At 43.2% G+C, this 22391-nt stretch overlaps 1 protein-coding gene and 1 pseudogene across 2 annotated transcripts in view; both read right to left on the bottom strand.

Moving 5' to 3' along the window:
• The window catches only part of Pcsk6 (proprotein convertase subtilisin/kexin type 6), a 186454-nt gene that overhangs the window by 161912 nt on the left and 2151 nt on the right, over window positions 1–22391 (bottom strand). The gene's annotated exons all lie outside the window — the stretch shown is intronic.
• Window positions 1425–2250, bottom strand: LOC143394266 (small ribosomal subunit protein eS6 pseudogene; annotated as a pseudogene).

Raw genomic sequence — 22391 nt, forward strand, 5'->3', positions numbered from 1 at the left:
ACCAGAAAGACAAAGAGAGAGAGAGAAAAGAAAGCAAAGAAAGACAGAGACAGAGACAGAGACAGAGACAGAGACAGAGACAGAGAGAGAGAGAGAGAGAGAGAGAGAGAGAGAAGATTGATATATACAATTGTATCAAAGCTATTTCTCTATTTTAACCAGAAGACACCCACACAGGATAAAAAAAAAAAAATCTTAAATCTAGAAATGCTATTTCCCACACTTATAACTGATGAAGGATTTATACACAGTATACATAAAGCAATCTTTCCAATTCTAGGCACATATCCAAAAGAAACTGGTATGTGTGCATCAAAGGTTAAATATATGGTTCTTCTTGGCAACAATGTTCCTAATAAAAAAAAATCACAAATATTAACTGCCAGGAGGATGGACAGATACAATGTGATCCGTTGTGTATTCTGTGGAACAACGAAAGTAGAGGACCCAAAGTTAACCTGGGGCTGGGGCTGCAATGCGGTTGAGCTTAGAAACGTGACGCTACGTGAGGAAGAACCAAGAAATCAAAGCAAGCCCCAGAACACCACACACAGTATTTCTTACAGAGCTCAAAAGCAAAACCAAGCAATACACTGACCAAGCATATCTACACCTGAGACACACCACACAGACAGTGGTTGCCTATAGGGCTACTAGAGGTGTGGTGGCAGGTGGTAGAATAAAAGAGGAATGTGTAGGTCATATTGCTAATAACCCTGTGACTTCACAGGTTCGACTACACTTTTTATAACTAACATAAATTATGGGGATTATTTTCTATATATCAAATAACATGCTTTAAAGATAAGGGAGAAATAACTGGTGTTGGCTCTGACTCTTCCATTTCTAATTGGGATAAGTCACTTCTCTGCACCTCAGTTTCTTTGCCTGTACATGGAAACAGGGAGAAAGACCTACTCTGTGAAATAGCTGTAGGGAATAAATGAGGTCAAACCCTTAGGACAGTTACTTGCCCTGTGAGAATTTACCACACTTGACATTGCCACTCTCACCGGCCTCACCATCATTCTGGTTTTCTTTAATGGATGGGATCCCTGACTGTCCAGTCCTGCCAGGTCACTTGTGCCTCACCTAGACAATGTGCACCATTCTACTGGTGATGTGATCATTGATGTAGATGCCTCCTTACAAGAGAGCAAGTCCTTGAGACCAGCTAGGACATTGAGGCACCTTGTCAAGAGCCTGACCCACACTGAATTGCAGCTTAATCTGAGGAATATTAAGAGGCCGTTCTTCCCTTGGAATAACATAGGGGTCTCTCCCTGCCTTTCTTTCCATTCATTAAGGCAGTGGAAGTATAGTACAGTCCTTGTGATGTGTGGAAGACACCACTGATTGCTCCATCCTACCTTTATTTCCAACCCTTTCTCCTTTGCCTGCCTCTTCTACCAAATGTAAAAATCTTTTTTTTTTTTTGAAGGTCTGATCTTATTTATTTGTTACTGATAAAAATTCTTATTTTTGACTGGACTCAGACTTAGAAGTAGAAGCTCTCAGAGAAGACAGCCTACGTCTCTTGGCAATCTGTTCCTGGCGTTTTTCTTTGGCTTCTTTCATTCTCTTGGCCAAAAGTTTGGCATATTCTGCAGCCTCTTCTTTATTCTTCTTAGTACGCTGTTTCTTCAGAGCAATACGCCGGCACTCGTGTTGCAGGACACGTGGAGTAACAAGACGCTGAATCTTTGGTGCTTTGGTCCTAGGTTTTTTACCTTCCTTGTTTAAGGGTTTTCTGACAACATACTGGCGGACATCATCTTCCTTAGAGAGATTGAAAAGTTTGAGGATTCTACTAGCTCTTTTGGGTCCCAGTCTTCGAGGTACAGTAGTATCAGTAAGTCCAGGAATATCCTTCTTTCCTTTTTTTACAATAACCAAGTTGGGAACACTCAGATTGGCATCCACAATGCAACCTCGAACAGATTTGCGCTTTCTCTCTCCAGTTCGCCTGGGTCTATAACATGAGTGCCCCTTACTCAGTAGCAGGCGAACACGGCCATGGGTCAAGACAACCTGCTTCATGGGGAAACCTTGTTTGTCGTTCCCACCACTGATTCGGACCACATAACCCTTCCATTCTTCACCCAGAGCATCCGCAGCAACTTCTGTGGCCATACGCTTCTCATAAAAAGTACGAAGTTTGCGTTCATCATCCACTTCAATGAGTTTCTGACAGCCAGTGGCTGGGAAGAAGATATTCAGCTTCATCTTGGAGGAGCTGATCGCCCACAAGGCGCCATGAAAAAGAGCTGTAAAAATCTTGAATTCTCAGATTCCCTTGCAGCTAGCATGGCCATGTGACATAGTTCTATTCTGAGATGTTGGCAAAAGTCCCTGGGAAGGATGGCCATTCATTAATGAAAAGGAAAAAGCGTTCACCTTTTCTTCCTAGCCCTGCCTCCTGCCTGGCACTTGAACATGAGACCTACAAGTGTAATAGCTACCATGCTGCCATGAGGCAATGGCCACAAGACGTTTCTGCTAACAGTGGCAAAGTGATAAAAAGTGACAACACATTGCCTGGCACCAACCCTGCATGAGTACACCCAAATTTGCTAGGTGAAAAATAAAAAGAAAAAGAAAAGCTCCACTTTGTCTAAATTGCTTCTTATATATATTTTTTCATTTGAATGCATTCCTAGCAAGCATTTGACAATGCTCTGAAATTGATTACAGGTGGCATATGCACAGGGTGTATTTTATTCCCCAGTATAATGCAAATCTACTCTTGGAGGGGATCTTTTAGGCTGCCTGGTTAAACTAAACTGCTGCAATTTGATCATTTCAAACTTCAGCTTTTGTGTCAGACAGTGGGCTGTGACTCGGGGACTCCATAAACATGTAAGTCCAAATCGAAATGTAACCAGCTCCTCCAAATCCAAATGTGACCAACCCAGGAAACATGTGGGGGAGGAGAACATAGTAGGTATTAATAAATAAGGTTGGGTACCCACCTTCCTTGGCCCTGAGCCAGTGATCACAATGTGGACTGTTGTTAGGTGTCCTTGTAGGAAAGCATGACTTTCCCCAAGGTCATCACAGAGTGAGGCCATCAGTTAAGCAGACCAACTTCATATTCATAACAAGAGTCCCTTACACAGAGGTTACCATTTACCCTGCACTCCTCACAACAGCCAGCTGCAGAGTTCCATTTCCCCTGATAATTGCAATCATATTTTATGGATGAATGATCTGACATCCAGGGATGTTCAGTGGCTTTGCCAATTGTTGATCAATGTGTAGGCAACAGCTCTAAGATTAGATCTAAATCTTGTGTTTTATGTTTTGGCTACTGGCTCTGTTTGCAAGAGCTACAAGATCAAATTAGTCCTATAAAATGAGGAGAAAACACACCTGTCTTTATACATCATGGGAGAAATTTGGCTATTTTAATTAGAGCAGAAGGAGAAAAACATTCCACTTTTTGCTTTGCTTTTGCATTTTTGGGGTCCCTTTAGAACTAATGCTCATTTGATTAAGACAGCCAGTGTTCTGTGTAATCCATCTTGAATGATGCCCAGAGCAAAAAAGTTTAGGGAAGGGGAAAAAATTAGCACCAGCAGGTACATTGCTTTTGTAGGAATAAAAAGAAAACAAAATAGCAAACATTTGAAATCAAGAGGCAAATGGACACTTGTAGAGAGTGGCTATAAGCCCTGATTGGGTCTGCATGCCATAGACCATTCTACACAAGCGGCTCTGTTAGCTCTAAGTTTTATTTTCTCTTATCTTTAAGAGAGAATCCTTAATGAATTTCAAGTAAAAGGGTTCTCTTTTGCATCAGGAGTGGTGGGTATGAGCTCTGCTGAACATGCCAGGCAGGCAAAAGGCTAAGGAGGGACATTTCACATGCTGCTAAACGGAGGGGCTGCAACCAAGCTCCTAGATGGGAGCCAGGGATGTTCCCTACACACAAGATATGACCCACTGATTCCTTCTTAACCTGGCTTAACTTCTGCCTGTCCTATCCTAAGCTTTACAACAGGACACCTTTCCCCCCAAAGAAAACAAAGGTAAAAGAGGCACTTCTCCATGATACCTTTTGCTAGCTTTGAATTCTTGCTTTTAAAAGTAACCCCCCTTCCTAGTGTGATCCCAATGCCTGACTCAGGGAGGACATGTATCTATTGGTGTTAATCATAATCACTATGGTGATGATGATGATGACAATAATAAGGCTGGCACTATTTCAAGCCTTTGGTTGTGGAAGGTACCACTAACTTCCATTTTTTTAAAAAGAAACTTTAAGGCACAGGGAGCGGAAGTGACTGTCAGTAAAGAGAAGCACAGTGTTCATGCCTTCATTCATGGGACTTTAATCTTGGAAGGGAGTTCTGCTGCTTTCCCCATTGAGTGTGTGTGGCTTTAATCTCCTAATTTAAGGAATCCTCATTGAACCACCAGTTCATTCATTTAAAAGCACTTGTTTGATTCAAGCTTTTCTAATGTTAGTGAGGACTCATTTTGTATCATATCCCCACAATGTCCTAGATCAGGAGTCAAAAATCCCTCTTTTCATATGCAGGAGGTGAGGCACTGTACTGGCTGCTGGAACAAAGTGAGCAAATTGTGGCTATTTACATATTTTATCATATTTAATACATTTTTATTTTGCCAGCGTCTCTTAAAGCACATTAAGTATTTAATTAGTTTTATTTCCTTTTACAACAATGGCATTTTATTTGTCTTTATAATGTAATTAGTGTAATCTCCATATTTGTTTTCCCCTGGAGTCAGCTTAACACTTTCTCCTTTTCATTATGAAATATTTTATGTTTCCTTCCAAGTCTTCTCCTGACCAAGTCCTTATTTTAATTCACTTTCCCCATACAATGCTCTCTAAGATGATTTTATTTCAGAAAAATGTCACATCTTCCCCTTGGTACTAAGACTCTCTTCTCATTTCACCACTGTTCCCTATTTTAGTTTAACGTCCTTTCATTTCTATTATGTGTTCTGTGTTCCAAGTTTTATATCCCTCCGGCATTCATTTTAATGGAATTAGGAGAATCTATAAATAAAAGCAGCTTCTTAGAATAATGCTTTCATTCTTCTCCTCTCTCCCCACCCCCCACTTCTGGAGCATGCCCTAAATTTACCAGCAGACCCTCTTGGGCTGAGGTTCTCCTACCAGGAGTCTGACTGCTGTGTCTTGGCTGCATCTGATCTGGGTTGAATCCTGGGGAATACAATGGCAGGATTCCAACTCAGGATGCCCACCCATTAGGAATCTGTGCAGAATGGCTACTGGTCCTGCCCTTCGATTTCAACAAATCAAAAGAGGCTGAGAAGTCTACAGAAAGTCAATAATTCAAATTCTGAAGCTGGGGGGGTGGGGTGGGGTGGGGTGGGGGGGGGTGGGTGGAAATACTGCAGAGCAAGAAGGAGAAGATAATTAGCAGGCAAGCAACCCAAACTCCCATTGGCATGCCAGGGGTATCTGCAGCAGGCTTATCTCTCCTCAACAGGAAGGTCCTTCAACTGCAGGACTCTGCTCATTTGCATTTCTTGGGAAGCTACCTCCCGGGGCTGAAACTCTCTGCCAGAGAGAAAAGAAGTGAGGGCCTCACGGAGTCACATAATCCTTTCAGGTGCCAATGTGGCCCCAGAGAAGACTCTACAGAAGTTAATGCCCCCAAACCCAGATCCCATGGGTATTTCTTTGATGACATTATTTGTCCTGTTAATCCCTAGAAGGCTTCTAATCATCTCTAAACATAACTTAGTGATTATGTCTCCAAGGACAGACAACATGAGATTTCTCCCAAGTCCAACTCATCCCCACACCATGCCCTACCAATCTTTTCCTCCCAATATCTTGTTTTGAAAATTTTTCAAACATAGCAAAGTTGAAAGGCTTGTGTAGCAAACATCCATATATCCCATCACTCTATTCAACTATTAACATCTTCACTGAAATCACTTATATTCTTCTCCATTGATCCACCCATCAATTCAATATTTCTGGCGAACTCCAAACTACACTGCAGTATCAGTACACTTCTCCTAAATACTTCAACATACACATCAGTACAAAGAGTTAAGTATTTGCTTATGGATTTTCTTCTTTTGAAGTAAAATTTGCCTGTGATAAATAAACAAATGCTCATTCTATACCTGTGGAGTTCTGATACATGTATACACCTGTGTGACCCAAAACCCCTACCAGGATTCAGAAGATATCATCCCAGAAGTCTCCCGTGTTTCCTCCCAGCCAATACCTGCCCCAATAGATTAGTTTTCCCTACAGAATGTTTTCATCTCTTCTAGAACTTTCTATAAATGGAATCATCTAACTCTAGTATGCAGCTTCTTTCACTTGGTAGAAAGTCTATGAGTCTCATCCACATTGTTATGTGTATAGTCTGCCTGTTCTTCTTTATTGCTCATTGAATGACTGCATCATATTTGTATATCTATTTGCCTATGGATAGAGCTAAGAAACTTAAAATTATGATAAACAATTTTACAAGTTAAATGACCCAGGAAACTCCAAAACGCTCTGGGGGTGAAAATCAAACAGAGGCCGCACCCCAGGCTGCTGAGAATACATCAGCAGGTCAGGCACACTGGTCCTGGAAGCACTTGGCTTGATTCTCTCATCAAAGCCCCATGACTAAGAAGGGAAGCCACAGCACAGTCCCTGCTGGCCCGGGAGGGCCTGGTCACATCAGTCAACATGTCATCTGTTGCTGTGACAGGCTAATGCAGAAATCAAACTGAGTTCAAGGATAGCGGACTTCTGGACAAAGGCTCAGCATTTAAAATGCACTGGGTAAGTTTGGCAAGATGACTGTTCCCTCCTGGCTGTGTCCAGTGTTCCTAATGGTCATTGGAGCATCAGTTTCACACCCAAGGTTCATGCAGAAACAAGGTCCAGCCTTGAGACTCGCAATCTATTCATGCAATCTGACAGCACGATTCAAATAAAACACAGACAGCGCAGGGAGAATGGCAGCAGCAAGCACACAAGTATCTGTGGCCTTGGGGGATAAGGATCTCTCGATGGCAACGTCTGGCCATTGAAAGGCTACACTGAGGAGATCAATGTTCAGGGAGGAGGCTGAGCCGCTGCCTGGCACGAAGATGAGCCCAGGCTGGCAAGTACAAAGCACTGTAAATGACTTACTTCAAGAAAGGAACCGACTGCTGGAAAGTAGAACCAACTTGGAGTCCAAAAAAATAAATAGATAGGATTTTTCTGTAGCTCTCTGCACTGAACTTCTGACAGGAGAAGACAACAGAAAATCCACCCAGGGCTCTTTGTGAGGGATAATAAAAATGGGAAGTGGATTCTCTTTTTTTTTGTTTTGTTTTTTCGTTTTTCAGAGTAGAAATTAGAAGTTTATTAAAGGACAGCAGAAAAGACTTCTCCCGGAGGAAGAAGGGGACCCAAGAGGTGGAATCCCGGGAAGTGGATTCTCACAGTGAGGTTTTGCAACTGAATTTACTTAGTTGGACTAGGAATACTAAGACAGGATGGGTCCTTGAGTAGGTTTCTGAGTTCTAGTTCCCCAATGTGAGCCTCATGATGTTGCTACAGTCAGTGTATTCACATCTGAAACCTCACCTCTGAGGTTTCTTTTGGTTTCTAAGATGATTTAATGTGGGAAGGCATCAACTTGATCTTATAATGGTCCTGGTGTGACCAGATATCAGAAGATAGAAGACCGTGTTCCTGGAAAAACAAATACAAACAAACAAACAAACAAAAAAAAAAAAAACAGGAAGCACTAATGAGTTAATTTTGTGCAGTGACATGAAATTTGTGGGAATGGAAAACATCCATTCCCACAAACAGGTTTTGCATCTTGGGCTGAAATGAAGGGTTACAGGCTGGAGGTGTAGCTTGGGGGCAGAACACTTGCCTAGACCGCACAAGGCCCTGAGTTCCCTCCCAGCACTGCAGAATAAACAAATGAATAAATAAAAATAAACTGAAGGGTTATGAGGGTTTTAAATAGACAAACTCATGGTACAAAAACCTGTTTAAGCCATTGAAATTAACCTAGCTACTTATCTGGGGTTAATAATGTCACATTCCTGCAAGTGACACACAAAAAGAGACGTGCATAAGAAGAGTGACTGCCGTTAATGGTCTTAGTTACCTTGACAGAAGGACAGAATATGCTTTCTTTCCCTTTTCCAGAAATTGGGATTTATCAAGAACACAAATTGAGATTTTTTTTTTTTTTGCTTGTTTAAGTTAAAAAAAAAAAAAAGAAAAGAAAAAGAAAATCAAGATGTGTGTCAGACCCAGTGCAATGATGGCCAAAAATGGACTTATTTTTCTGTGTTAAAATCTGTCCTCAGACAGACACACCTAAGTAAACTCTGACTGGGACAAGGAGGCACTGATCCAGGTACGTGGGGTCTAACAGACAAAACCACAGGCTTCTGCCGTGACCCTCGGAGAGCACGCATGCAAAGCTAAAAGTGGCACCATGGCAGGGATCACTGGGGTGCATGGGCCACCTTCAAAACTCAGTATCTTGCGTGCGTGCACTATGCCAGGCTTGATAACAGCACTCAAAAATGCTAAATAAAAACAATGAAACTCCCTACCCTCTTAATAGCATCGGGTGTATGCTGAGATCTTAACACCCCCAGAACTTTCCTTTCTTGCCACGCTGATGTTTGTTCCCTTGGCCCTTCCACACACTTGGTCTGCACCCTCTCTACCCTGCTTTAGGCCCTGAAGGGTGAGGCCCACAAGCCCACATGATCTGGGCCAATGGGGGCACCAGAAGGAAGGTGGTGCCTTCCATGGCTCCAGGTCCCTCAAGGCTCTGCTAATATTTTGTCCTTATTGCTTCCCACAGGTGGGTCAGCAGCTCCCAACCACCGCTAGACCCTGGGTGCCTCAAGACCCTTTTTTGGTGCAGCCCCTTCCTGACACTCTCCTTGACTGAGTCATGGAAGGTGAGTAGTTTCCCAATAGTTTTCTGATGGGATGCAGATGAAAATATTCATGATCCATCTGCCCATAAGGCACCTCCTTTGCTGCTCCTGTGTCTATATAAAAAATTCTGGTGGACTCTCAGGTCTGGCTCAAATACCCCTCCCTGGTTACAAAGCCTTCCCTGAAACCCTTAGGCAGAAACTAACCTGCTCTCCTCTGCTCCCCTAAAGCACATTGTGTCCCCATCTCTGTTTCACACCCCTATTCCTCTTCAATGGTGACTGAGTTCTTGTCTGTTGCAGACAGGGATCCTGTCCTGTTTGTCTCTGAATTACACAAAGTAACAAGCCCAGAGCCCTGCAAGCAGCACTGCAGATTTTACTTCAAAAAACAATAAGCAAGCAATCAAACCCTCTGAACAAAGTTCAAAGAAAAATGACCTATGGGAAAAATATTTGCAACATACTTAAAAAACAAGGGCTAAACAGTTATAACATAGAAAGAACACCTACAAACCACTGAAAAACAACTCAATTGAAAAACTGGACAAAGAATACAAATAAGCAATTCAGAGAATAATTAAAATGGCTAATAAATACATGAAGAGATATTTAACTTTAGTAGTCATCAGGAAAAAAGCAAATTAAAACAATATTAAGAACTGACAAATATAACAATTGGTTATCTCCACCCAAAGTGAATGACCTCCACTCATACACTTCTGAGGACAGTGTCAATTGTCACCACAAACCTGGAAAGCCACGGCTAATGCCTCATACAATGTAACATGTATATATACTTTGATGCAGCAGTCCCCAGCCTTGGGAGCCTGACCATCTCAATCCAAATCCTGGCTCTGGCATTTGCAAGCTGTGTGATCGAGAACAAGTTACTTCACCTCTCCATGCCTCGATTTCCATATCTGCTCAACGGGGATAATAAAAACACCTATCTTATATGTCTTGTAAGAAACTTAAATGAGCCAATACAAAGAAAGCACTTGGAAAATCACCAGGCACATAATAAGGGCCAGACCAGTGTCTGCAACTATCATTTATTATTATGTCTGTTTTTGCTATAATACAGCCTATAGAAATTCTCACTCATGTGCCCAGAGAGACATGAACAAGGATGATCACTGTGACACTGTTTATTATATGAAAAATAACTGGAGGCAAATCAAATGAACCCTCTTAGGTAAATGGTATAACAAAATACATTGCATCCATAAAAATGTCATAAAACTATTTGGAAAGGATAGAGTAGATCTCTAGGTACCAGCAAGGAAAGATGTTCAAGATGATTAAGAAAAACTAGGTGCAGAAGAAAGCTAGCTGGATCAAAGTTTTGCAAGAAATGAAGCCTCCAATACTGTACATGCGTGTAAGTGTGTACATACACATATCCTTAAAGGCACAAAAAAGGACACTCATACACTGAGGTGAGAATGGCAGTTACATCTGCAGGAGGAGAAAATTGAGGAAGGGATGAGAAAAGACCTGGATTTCTCCTCTTTATACAAGTCTAGCTGAACTCTTTAAAATGGGAGTGTAGCTGGGTGTGGTGGGTAGAGGAGGTTGAAGCAGGAGGATCACAAGTTCAAAGTCAGCCTTGCAACATAGTGAGCCCTAAGCAACTTAGTGAGACCATCTCTAAATTACAATAAATAAATAAATAAATAAGGGCTGGGGATGTGGCTCAGTGGTTAAGCAACCCTGGTTTCAATCTCTGGTACCAATAAATTAATTAACTAATTAAATAGGAAACTATTTATATAGTACATGTGCAATTTTTAAAAATAATTCTCATTAAAATCCCGACTTGAAAAAATACTACCCAATCATAGACCCTCTGCAAGACCAGTGATATAGGATGGGGAGACAGAAAAATGGGAGAGGAGGCTATGACCAGGGGCCCAGGGCAGTGGTGCTACATGGTCCTGACATTCCAAACCAGCAACAGCACTACTCACCTCCCCAAGGCCTCATAAAGTAGCCACTGACCCAAATGTCAGGGAAAGATTAAGCAAGATATGAGCCAGCCATGCAATGGCACGCTGATCAGCCATTAAAAATTACACCACAGGACAGTTGCTGACTTGGGAGGGTCAAGTTGAAAACTGGGATAATCTCATGTGTATAAGACATTTCTGCATATACAGGTGTGAGTGGATGTCTGTATATGAGCACAAGCATGCATGCTCACACGCACACATGTACTCACAGACAGAATTACAAAAACAACAAAAAGACATGGTCCAAATTTTAACCATGATGATCTCTGGCTGGTGGAATTAGGAATGATTTTGTGTGTGCGTGTGTGTGTATGTGTGTGTGTGTGTGTGTGTGTGTGTTTCCAAAATTTTCCACATACATGTACTCTTCTTGTATTATGAGAAAGATCAAGTAATATAAAACTTCATAACGAGGCTGTGCCATCCTCTGTGCAGTCTTGGGTCCTCGTTAGGCCTCTTCTCTCCTCTGGGTTCTGCTTTTTGTCTCTGATTTCCAATTCCACAGTGGTCCACTCTCCTACTCCTCCCAGGGCGTGAGAAACACAGTGGGCTCTGGTATGCTGGGAGGAGGGGATCCAAGAACATTTCCCTGCCCTTGAGAGTCTTAGAACCAACATCTAGAATGTGAATCTAGGGCTGAGGTGTGGCCCAGCGGTAGAGCACTGGCTATCATGAAAGAGGCCATAGGTCGGAACCTGTAGCACCATGATAAAAAAAAAAAAAAAAAAAAAGAATGCTGGTCATTCTTCATTCCTGCATAGAGGAGTCTTTGAAGTGAGCTCCAGGCCAGAGGCTTGATAAAAAGGGAGGATCCTGTTACTGTCACACCAGGAGGGCTACACAGGGCACCCTTCCTGCCCATGCTTCCATTTGCCTGGATTGTACCTCTCTGATGTAGGCAGTTAGAAAACCCCAACTCCAGCCCCCTGACTGGCTCAGGCACCACCTGCAATTTGCAGACACAGGATACAGACACTATCTATGAGTTCAAGTTGTCCATGCTGACATTTACCAAGCTGACACTTACTAAACGGTCGTAAGTCATTCAAATTCTCTGGGCCTAGTTTGCTCACAGGAGTAATGGGGTTTCAATACTAGAACTGAAATTATCACTGTTTGGTGGACAGTAAGGACTATGTAAGAGCTAATGGTGGCAGTCACATTGGGGATACGGAGAGCATTCTGATGAAATACAGCTTCACCTAGGAATGGAGAGGCTATTTGCTCTAAGAACTTGGCTTCTTCTTTACAGACTAAACTTGACAGAAAAGACTCCCACTAAGGCCCTGGGACAAGTCTATGCCTGCTTTTCTACCCTCTCCTTTACTATCTACATTTCCCCTTCTTGGGCTGCCCCAGTCTGGTTTTCTTGTTGGCTTCCTCTCTTCCTACTCTTCTGCCCACCTAGAAGCAAGGGGCTCACTGCCCATTTATAAAGAACACTAGTCCAGGATTGTGGGTTCTGCCAGATTTGCCAGTTCTGCCCTGGAGCAGTCATGTGGTATAGGTGACTAAAGATCTGATTTGCAAAGCCCTGCAGGTGAAGGAGACCCTGAAAGATCACTCAATAAGACCTAGTGCTGGGGAAAATGCTGCCCAATGATAATGTACCAGGAAATGTCACTGGGTAGGAAAAACTCAAGTGATTTGACTATAAGGAAACATCACAAATGTCTGCCACTCAGAAACCTCCTGGAGCTCAGCAGAAGGGGAGATAATAAAGTCAACATGTTCCCTTTACTCACGCTCTGAGGATCATTTACCTTTGATGAGTAGAATCAAGAAATCACAAGTCCTCATATAAAAATTTCTAGAGTGGCACACGTCTATAATTCCAGCAACTTGAGAGGATGAGGCAGGAGGACTGCGAGTTCAAAGCCAGCCTCACCTATTTAGTGAGGCCCTAAGCAACTTAGTGAAACCCTGTCTCAGAAAATAAAGAGGGCTAGGGATGTGGCTCAGTTGGTTAAGCACCCCTGGGTTCAATCCCTAGTACTCCCTTCTAAACAAAATTTCTAAAGGCATCTTGTTCACTAAAACTTCTATTCCTGGGAATCATGTTAGGGCCCAATTAAACCCAGATGAGTAGGGTAAAAACACTGACCACAAGATGCTGTGGTCTAGTGGGGAGACAGATACCCTTGCATTCCAGGGTCTAGTCCTTTCAAGGAGCTCTGGGAGGACACTGCCAGTCCTGCTGAGCAGCAGAAAGGTCAGGAAAGACCACGTTAGCTAATTCTGAAGGAGAGCAGGGTTCTCCAGGTAGACTGTATGGGGAATGGGTATCTAGGTTAAAACAATAACGAATAGCAAGCATGAAAGACAGAAAATACATACAGAGAGTTTCTAGAACACCAAAGGTCTGGAATAGCTGTAGAATGTAGTAAGAATGAGGCCTTTGGGGTTGAGGACAGAGCAGGAGGGAGGGCAGCTTGCTCACAAACAGCTGAACGTAGTGTGCTCTGCTGAGCAGGAGCTTCTGCTGATTTTAAAGCAGTCAGAGGACAGCACGAGGCTTATGACACTGAAGGACCTTCTTGTGGCAGTGTGGGAAATGGCCCGGAAGGGAGGCAGGGAAAGCAGAGTGGCAGTAATCAGGGTGTTACCAGAGTGCAAGAGGGCAGGCTCATTCCGGGCTGTGGCTGTGGGCTAGGGAGAGTGACAGGCCTGGCCTCTGGAGAGAGGGCCCTTATCTGACAAGAGGGCAGCCCCTCCTCCCCTTCCATTGCCCTCCTTCATTCTGCACCTGGAGAAGAGTCTGGTAAAGATTGCCGAGGTGGACTTGGGCCTCTGTGGGCAAGAAGCTGGCTCTTCTTGATCATTTCTCAGAGTTGTCACCAGGATGTTTTCAAACCAAAGCGGGAAAGTTTAGAAATTAAGGTTCCTTGCAAAAACACAAGCACTAACATCAGTCACTGATTTACTTGTTTTCATAGTGGAAGCAACCTGGCTGACCACTCTGAGCTTCAGGAGGCTCATCCATTCTGGCTGTTTCTTCCCACTAAGAAGATGGCTTCACCCAACAAGAACTCTGAAAAAGTGATGTCAGCTCCTGGCAGAAACTTAAGAGGCCCCAAGGAGGGTCAAAGAACTGACATTGACAGCCCCTTCCTGGCCCAATTCAGCAAGGGGATCTGTGCACAGCACAGCAGAGCCGCACGTCTGGCCAGGCTGCGGGGCCCTGTGGGGTGCGGCTTGTTTGTGTCCAAGCGGCCAAGGGGGAGACAATGAGACTATTTCTTCCTCTCTGCAGTGCCACCATCTCGACACTGAGGGCATTGATGGGCTGGTTACCATGGTCACCCAAGGCTGCCAATCCCATCCCACAGAGCATGAGGCTCCCGACAGCTGATGGCTATTCATCCTCGTTTCTCGCAGGACTGGACAGGGGACTTGTGCCTGCCACTGGGTCTTCAAAATTCTCAAATAGCAGAGTCATGATGACATCAAGAAGACCCATGATGGGACAGGATGACAGGAGTCATCTATCCTAAAAGCATATATAGTAGGCTCCGGAACAGTGCCAGGGTCCATGGGATTATTGGCTCTGCGTGCAGCTGACCTGACCCAGAAGTAAAGGAGGTGTCACAGGTACACCCACCAGGAGGGATCAGTCACTGAAAGACTTCAAAAAACAAGGAATTAAGATTAAAAGGCAGTGGTAGAGTTGTTTCGATAATTAACCTGCAAGAGCAGGAGCTTGACCATGCTTCTTCATAAAGATCACCAAGGGAGAGTATACAACAAACACTAGCTTAATAAATGCATGCATGTCCGTGGCCACAGACTGCCCTGGTGTAACTTCGCAGCCATCATGAAGGTGGCAGAATTGGAACTGATCTTAGTGAGCAGCCAGAGGACCAACTTTGGACTGACTCACCCAGGAAGTCCAAAGTCCAATGGCAGAACACACAAGCCAGCAGGCCATAAATAAAAGGGTGACAGGGTCTGGGGAGCTCAGAAGGGCACATCCACTAGGCTGGGGAAATCAAGGGAGGCCCACTGATGGATCTGATGATGGCACTGAGCCAGGAAGGAGGGATAACCAGGTGGATGGGGAGAAACCCCACTGAGCAGAAAGAACAGAATAAGAAAGCCTAAAGGGAAGCAAGAGCAAGAAAAACAGGGTTCAGCAGAGTTGGGGCTGGGACTGGGGTAGAAAGTACTGGGGTATAGCAAGAGGCCAGGAAGCAATGCAGGCAGGTGGGAGGCAAGAGGACTATTAGGGTTTAGATTGGCATTCCCTAAAAGCTCATTTGTGAGACGATGCAAGAAGATTAGGAGGAAAAATGATTGGGGCATAGCCTTAACCTAATAAGTGAATTCATAACTAATGGGATTAACTGGTAACTGGAGGCAGGTGGGGTGTAGCTGGAAGAGGTAGAATTGGGGCATGGCTTTGGGATGTATATTTGTATCTGACCAGTGGAGTCTCTCTCTGCTTTCCAATCACCATGTGAGCTGCTTCCCTCTGCTACATTCTTCCACCATGAGGTTCTGCCTCACCTCAAGCCCTGAGGAATGGAGCTGGCCTTTTATAGACTAGGACCTCTGAAACCATGAGCCCTCAAATAAACATTTCCTCCCCTAAAATTGTTCTGGTGAGGTCCATTAGTCACAGCAGTGAAATAGGTAAGACAAGGACCCAGCCTGCACTGGACAGTGGCACAGAGAAGCAGGGGACCCAAGAACCAGGAGAATGATAGATAAGGCAGGTTTAATCATAGACCAGATGGGATGACTGGAGCAGATGGAGGTAATGATGGATTGCAGGCCTGTCTCAAGCACCAGGTCAGGGGATCCCTCTCTGGAAACAGGGACCCGCACAGAAGGAGGTTTACAGTAAAGGGCAATCAGTGTGGTTGATAATGTGTGTTTTCAGTAACTGAGTGTGACATCATTCTAGGAGGACTAGATGGGTTGAGTTTATGTTTTCTTTCTTTCTTTTTTTGGGGGGGGGTGTGGGTTTGACAAACAATGAGAAAGGTGTTTATTTTCCTGAGTTACAGCTTGTTCAATACATAGAACATTCTGAATACCAAGAGCTTTTTAAAGTATCTAATGGTGTCACATTTTGTTAGAATCTGTACAAAGATAGTGTTAGGGGAAAAAATCACAAATTAACAGTTAATGGGTACTAATGCAAAACAATGGTCCATGCAGTTACCCTGCTATATTCAATTCTTTCAGTTTGTTTCCTGAAGTATTTAATAACTTCAGAAGCATGTGCCACTTTTACAAAGATAAGGAAAGGTTTAAATGTTTCTTCTTTTACTCTCAATGGTCAGTAAAGTTAGTGAGGAAAAGGTAGCGAGGAAAAATACAAGGGCACTTACCTCCCACCAATGGCACTATTTAAGCTGCCAATGTATTAACCCAAGTCATCAACTAATGTCTGCATGAAAAGATTTTTCCCAATTTGGGAATGAAGGAGTTAATTTGAAAAATATTAAGAAAGGGACAACTGAGGCCCCTAAGAAAACTATTTTCTTACATGAGTTTATGTTTTCTATGTCATTGGAGAGATGTACGTTTCAGTGCTGATAAGAAGCCAAACAGAATAATGCTAGCATAATGTGTAGCACTGTGTGTGTGTGTGTGTGTGTGTGTGTGCGTGCACCTGTGCATGTGTGTGCAGGTGGAGGGAAGAAGAAAGACTGGCTGATAGGGTCCATTTGTAATTCATTTGTTCATTCCAGTAGGGAGCTGAAAGGCTTCAGTTGTTGGATGGCTGGCCCTTCACTCAGAAGCAGGAGAAAGACCCATCTGTCAAAGGTGATGAAGGTAGAAGACAAGTTGGAGGGTGCGGGTTTGGAGCCTGTCAGTCACCAGCTTGTCAGAACCCAGTTGGACCTAAGGCTTCATTACCATTAAATAGTCTGGTGACACCTCCCTGCAGGGTTGGTACAGGCTCCTTGAGTAAGAGCACTTACGTGAGAAATGTCAGCTGGGCAAGCACACATCTGGGCTTCTGGGTCAGTGCCAAGGCCAGACACAGACCCTGTGAGCCAGGAGTGACACAGGGACTGAGGATAAGTACCCAGAAGCACATTACGAGCAGGGTACTTGAAGGAGGAGGGGAGAGGCATCTGCAGCCTGGACTGGGCTGGAGAGGATTCATGGAATTACTTTTTGGATGGAAAAATCTATGTGGAAAAGAGCTCAGGATGTTCCCAGGATGGCAGGAAGTTGGTGGACACTGGAGAATAGCCTTATGGACCTGTGGCCACTCAAACTGCAAGGGCAGAAAGGGGTCTAGATGTGTCCAGTCTCACTGACCCTGTGAACAGCTCAATATTTCGGATTTGCTTCCTTGGTTTTTACCTAGAGAAACTCAACCCCTTCCCAAGGACCAGTCAGCTGGAACATGTGCTCAGGCTTAATTCTGGGACAAACACTGCGTTCTGGGGCCTTCCTAGCTCCACATACTACACCTAGCTCAGCTTTCATTACCACTCTCCACCCTAGTCCCAATGACTCAGGAGGGCAGTCCACTCAATTAAATCCTGTCTGCTTAAATATGTGACCAACTGAGTAAAAATGCCAAATGAGAGGGTATGACACAAGCAGCTTCAAAATCATAATCTTGTCTGTGTCCCCCAGTTCACACCCAGGACCTCTCCCGGGCCAGCCATGCACATGGCTCCTGGCTCAGAGCACATAACACCAAGAACATTCAAGAATTAGTCACAGGTGACTGCTATTCTGGGCTTCCCCTTGTCCCTATCAAGCCCCTGACACCCTCGCTGGAACACATTCTGGACATTATTCTAACACCTGGTTAAGGCCTCAGCTGGTTTTTCATTGTGAGAACAAGCTGTCTGCATCATGACAATTTTCCTTCGCTGACAAATGAATTCCACAGGTCCACCTGAAATTCTGGGCCAGGTACAAACTGCTCAGCAGCTATTTTAAGAAAACTATTTAAGGCAAGTTCAAAATCATTTAAGGCTCTTAGATCTTTTAGGGCCCTGGCAGCCAGCCTGCCTTTTTATGTTCAGACGCAGAACCAACAAATTAGCTCAATACCCCAGGCAAAGCAAAAATCCAAGGGGAAGTAGGGTGTCTAAGTGTCACCCTTCAGATAAGCATCACTTCCCAAAGCTGCAGATGCTGAGTGCTGTGAATCAGAGTGTAGAGAGTATCTTTGCTCTCTTCTCATAAACAACTTAACTCTTCTCAGAGTCATCAATGTCAAAGGTAACTATGCACATGGGTTGGAATGACACCCCTTCCCCCAGCCAAGAGATGAGTCAAAAGAGAAGGGAATCTGGTAGAAGGGAAGGACAAGAGCTGGGAGCCACGGTTCCTGGGTCCTGGGTGCAGCTCTGTCCAAAAAGCCACAGATCTGCAGCCAGGCATTCTGTTTCTCCAGGTCACCATTCCTTGATAAGCAGATCAGCCCAGACTGAGAGGCCTAAAGCAGGGAATGCTCAACCTGGGTCCAGAGGCACCTATGCATCCACAGATGTGATTCAAGTGGTCCAGGAACACCATGGCATGTATGTATAATGTACATTTTTTTTATACTTTTAACATTTTATTTGTATATAGGTGTATGTGTGTAATGTACATGTCAATACATGTATGTGTATATATATGCATGTGTGTATGCACATGTATTAATTCTCATATGTAATGTATTATGATATGAAGAAAGTATAGAATGTCTAAATGCAATTTTGTATATGCATATTTGCAAGCAACTGTCCCATAATAGTCATAGGGGACTGGCTTCAGGATTCCCTCAGATAATAAAATCCACAGATGCTCAAATCCTTTATATAAAATGATACAGTAATTGCATTGACCCTATATACATCCTTGTACATACTTTAAACCACCTCTAGAAGACATATAATCCCAAAATAATGTAAATGCTATGCAAGTAGTTGTTATACCATATTGCATAGGAAATAAAGACAAAAAGTCTGTACATCTTGAGTTCAGATGCATTTTTCCCCCCAGACACTTTCAATCCAGGGCTGGTTAAGGCCAGGAACAAGAAACCCAAGGACATGGAGGGAATGCATGTGTATATCATGAATGAGAACAATGCAGGTCAATTTTGACATCTTTTTCCCCAGCTTCTTTTCCCTCTTTCTTTTCTCAGAGGCTACTACCAACTACAAGTTGATGGGTATCCTTGCAACCCATGCTTCTAAACTTTTACTACATCTGTAAGCATCCATAAATATACACTATTGTTTTGTGGATTTTTTAAAGTTTGCATAAATACCATTACATAGTACATCTGCAACTTTCTTTTTTAACTCAACATTCTTTCTGAAATTTATCCATGTAGGTATATGTGGGAGACCAACCTCGCGAGTGACTGAGTTAACTCCCCTGCTGAGCAATGTGGCATCAGGCACCCATGCTGCTAGATTGCGCCGCTCTTCTAGAGTTCCAGTGACTGTGTCTTCATGCCTGGGCGTGACTTCCCACAGCCCCATGGGTGGAGCTATGCACACCTGTTCCTTTTAATATAACCCTTTGCCCTGTTTAGGATAGAATGTTTCATGGAAGTGCCTTGTATGTGTCCCCTTCTCTTACTGTGCCCTTGTGTGTGGCCTACCTACATGTCAGTCAATCTGCTGACAGTGGACATCATGAAGATAGACTCAGTCCCCTGAAACCTGACCCCTTGCCTCACTGAATAGCTTCTCCCCAATAAAAGGGGTCAGCACGTGCTCTCGCTCTCTCTCTCTTCCTGCGGACCCTTAAGGTCAGAGGAGCCGTCACAGTAACCCCAAAGAAAAAGGTATTTGTGTCTCTTTGTGGTTATTTCGTGCAGCCCAATTAGCTCAGTTCACCTGGAATGACCCCTGAGCCTTTTAGTCGCGAACAGAAACCCGACAGATATATATCTTGGTTTATTCATCTATAACCACTGTATAGTGTTCCATGTGTGTGACTTTTATTTCTCCATTCTTCTGCTGGTGTATATTTAGGTTGTTTTTCCCTTCTTAAGAAATTCCTGAAAGCACATTCCTATATCAGGCTCCCTATGCATGTGTGCAAGAGTCTGTCCAGTATGAGCTTAGATGAGGACTTACAGGCACAATGCAGCCTTGCCATAGAAGCCAAAATGCTCTCATAAGTATATACTAGTTCCACCAGCAGCAACTGAAAGTTCTCGTTGCTCTACATTCTTGCCAACTCTTGATGCTAATGCCTTTACATGTTTGCCAATCTGATAGATGTGAAATAGTATCTCGTTATTGCCTTAAGCTGTTGTGCTGCCGTAACTCCCAGTGAGGCTGAGCATCTTTTCTGCTTATTGGCCATTTGGATCACCTCTTTTGAATTCTCTCTTCATATACTTCCACATTTTACCTGACATTTCTCTTTTCCATATTGACTTATAATTTTTAAAAGACCTTATGCACTAATTCATTTGCTATAATACTTTTCCTGGTCTATGACTGGTTTTTAATTGTTAGGATGTCCTTATTTACGTAGAATTTTTATTTTAATGTATCAATCCCTTCCTTTTTGTATTAGCTTCTTTCAGGCCTTTTAACTATCTGGAATTTACTGTTGTGGAGTGTGAGGTGAGAATCCAATTGTTTCTCCATGTGGAGAGTTGGTTCTCCCAGCACCATTAAATAAGTGGTCCATGTTTTCCCATCCCTTTGTAATACTTCTGCTCACATATACAGGTTCCCCTACATGCTTGGTTGAGTCCATTCCACTAAGGGGCTGGACAATCACTGGGCCAGTGCTGAACTGCTAGAATTGCCATAGCTTCCCTTCTTGCTCTTCTTTCTCAGACTTGTTTGAGGTATTCTTGGACCTCATACTTCCATATGAATTCTAAAGTTCCTCTGTGGATTTCATATTCCTCATGTAATCCAGTTGGGTCTTAAACAGAATTACACTGAATTAACAGATTAATTTAGGAGTAACTATGATATTTAATCCTTCCATACATGAACATAATGCATCTCTTTTTTTACCCTTAATCTTTCCTTTAAATGTTTTGTAATTTTCAGGGGCTGGGAATGTAGCTGAGTGGTAGAGTGCATGCTTCGCATGCATAAGGCTCTGGGTTCAATCACTAGCAACATTAAAGCTTAAAGATTTCTTTTTTAATTAAATTTTCTCCATAAGTCCCCTTTTATTTTAGATTTATTCCTAAGTATCTTATAGCTTTTATACTAAAATTAATTACAATTTGTTTTATCTTCTCAGATAAAAGTTGCTGTTATACAGGTAGCTCGTGTTGATCTAGCAGCACACTCAACTTTCCTTTTAGTTCTAATAGTTAATCTTTATATTTCCATGGATTATCCAAGTAGTTTAGTTATCTGATCTGTCAATAATGACATTTGACTCTTCCAAATTTTTATTCCTGTTTTTTCTTTCTCCCCACCCTATTTTTTGGCATTATATGGAATGCTGGCTAGAGGGGGCAAAGAGTAGCTAGCTTGCCTTATTTCTGAATGATGCATATTTTTTAATATTTATTTTTTAGTTGTGGTTGGACTTCATACCTTTATTTATTTTTTATGTGGTGCTAAAGGATCAAACCCAGGGCCTCTCACATGCTAGGCCAGCTCTCTACCATTGAGCCACAACCCCAGCTCCACGATGCATTTTTTTAATGGGAAAGATCCAGAGACTGTATCAGACTCTGAAAAAGATCTATGATTCAAAAAAAAAAAAAAAAAAAGTGAATAACCACTGGTCTAAATTACCTTTGGACCATGTTAGATAAACTGAGTCAGATTATCAGTTGTGTAAAATAGTTAAGCAAGAACTCGGAGCACAGCCACAATGATGGAGGGGAAACCAGTGCTGTGATTCAGGCAGGTACAGAGCATAATGCTAATTGCTCATCAAGGATTTGGAAAGTCACACAAAGGAAATCTCAGACCAAAGAATACAGCAAGAGACAAAGAGCAGGGAGTGCAATTGTCAGAGGTGACACAGGCTTACCGTGTGAACACAAACAGCTTCCCTCCCTTGCTTTACCCCCATTTACTCATCTATAAATCAAAGGTAATAACGTCTACATCTTATTTATGAGTCACAAATTCTCCTGGTTGAAAAAAGGCAATAAGCTTTTTAAAGAGTTCTTATTGAGTGGGTAGAGGTTGGAAAGCTCCAGGCCTTTTCCACATTAGCAGTGCACTTAGAGGTGGGGACAGAAAGCCAGTTTGGGAATAAAGAGTAATAGGCCTCCCTTGAGTAATCATGCCCAGGCCTTTGAGACAGCTCCTATCCCCAACAAAGTAATCCTTCAGTTTGTGAATGTCCCAGTGACCCCACCAACACCATGCCTGCCTACCAAGCTGAGTGACCAGACTGTAAGAGTCCACCTTGACTGCACTGAGCAAAGCTGGGGAAACCCTCAGAGACACCTTGGAATGTTCTGAGTACAGGGTTACATACAGGGGGGGACCCTTCTCACCCACAGGCAAAATCAAGAGAGCAGACTTTATGAGAAAG

The sequence above is a fragment of the Callospermophilus lateralis genome, chromosome 3 (genome assembly GCF_048772815.1).
Source record: "Callospermophilus lateralis isolate mCalLat2 chromosome 3, mCalLat2.hap1, whole genome shotgun sequence".
In the NCBI taxonomy this organism is placed as follows: Eukaryota; Metazoa; Chordata; class Mammalia; order Rodentia; family Sciuridae; genus Callospermophilus; species Callospermophilus lateralis.